Below are 1867 nucleotides of genomic sequence, written 5' to 3'. Positions count from 1 at the left end.
AGATGTGTATAAGCACAGACACCTGACCTATCTTCGTATTGAATAAAAGTCAATTTCAAAAGATAATGTACCGTACTGTACAGTACGCCGTACAATTACAACACAAAATTACATTTAGTTGCATATATTTTAAAAATACAATTTTCCTTTCTATTTGAGACCACATTTGTGACCTAATTTTGTCCTCGGGGTTTCAGTCTCCACTTGGAGGGTTAGCTCTTATTTGGTTCTTTGAAAACGTGAATTCGAATTAGAGAGTCTCAAATTGGAGGATCTGGAATTGAAAGGTGCACAATATCCGGCAATTCGTGTATATAGTTTGTATTGTATTTAAATCAATCTGCACACAACGTTATTTCGTTCTTCAAGGATTCTTCAGTGCAGCTCAGATATTTGACATTGAACCTTAGGTATGAAACAGCAAGCTTGTAACAAGAAGTCTGGCAGTAACAAGATAATATTTATGTATCTTGTATTGTGTAACCGAAGAATAAACATTATAATTTGCTAACCGAGTAATAAACATCTTAATTTATGCGAAGGAAAATTTTTTTTTCTACCATTTCACAATACACTGTATTCTCACAGAATTTGTTACCATTTAAAGCATAATTCTAACTTCTTTGGTCAATTATATGCTTATCTGTGCTAATTCTATTTCAAATTCTCTGGTTCTAGTGGACTCCAAAAGTGTAAGAGTACTATAAAGGCGTGGCATGTATATAAACTTTAATGAAGACAATTCATCCTCACTTAATCCCGTACAGTATTATTTTTACCTTTAAGACTGTTAAAGTTAGCATTTTCGGATCATTTCACGTTGATCTCGTATTCAACCTTTTGTAGCAGATTGTATAATAATTACTTTTATCAATACCGCTGAATCAAATACGATTGAATGATTTGCCTATATTTACCAAAATGAAACAACCAAAGTGACCTGCTGTTACCTGGTGCTTTGAAGATACCGCTTTTTAATCACATGAACTTGTGTTAACACCTAGTAAAATGCACATGCCTCTTAACCATATCATAAGGCAAAGATCAACAGTTTCCTCACTTGGTTTTATCATGGTTTTATAATCTCTTTCTCTCTTTCTCACACACAACCATGGCCCACATAGTGGTGTATATGCCTATATATAATTCATATTAATAAGTCAATCGTGACGCCATCACTGTAACCCCAAATGTTATTTGCCTATTCCCCAGCGTCCACTAATTTTTCTATTAGTGGACGCTTGGCTTGATTTTTTTAGGTTCGTGTGCAAAAACAATTCCTCATTTTTTCGTCATTTCACCGCGACATCGCGCACCGCGATAAAAATTGAATTGTAATTGAAAATTACTTTCGTAAAACAAGCTTAGTTAGAACCCGGAGAAAGTTACTTCAAATTCAATATTAAGTATGAACAATTAAGGAATTCATTGAATCAATGGACCCTCATAAACACAACAAACTGAACGTTTAATAGAAATATTCTAGATCTATTTTAAAGACTCAAGGAACAAATTTAGATGTAGGCCTACGGCCAGACAGGAGGCCGCCGGGGCCTCCTCCTAGCCTAGTTAAGAAATCATCGCACGATTTTACCTGTCTGCATGCACCGACCAAAAAGGACGTCAGTGACTGTATTCTCTCTCTAATGCTGAAATGTTTATTTCTTTGACGAAAGTCTATTAAAATAGCATTACAAACAAGTTCTTTCTAACACAAATTCATCGTATCCGTAATAGTACGGCAGCTTAGGGCCACATTTGGACTTAATGTGGACGTTCCGGACAAAAGCACCAATTTTTTTTTACATGCTCCTTATGGTCATAGCATTCAATTTTTGGTAGGAACCACCTCATCCGAGGTCATTAT

Source organism: Anneissia japonica, unplaced genomic scaffold (genome assembly GCF_011630105.1).
Source record: "Anneissia japonica isolate Jap-2015-1 unplaced genomic scaffold, ASM1163010v1 scaffold287799_len804019_cov200, whole genome shotgun sequence".
In the NCBI taxonomy this organism is placed as follows: domain Eukaryota; kingdom Metazoa; phylum Echinodermata; class Crinoidea; order Comatulida; family Comatulidae; genus Anneissia; species Anneissia japonica.
Note: the sequence above shows the minus strand (reverse complement) of the source record.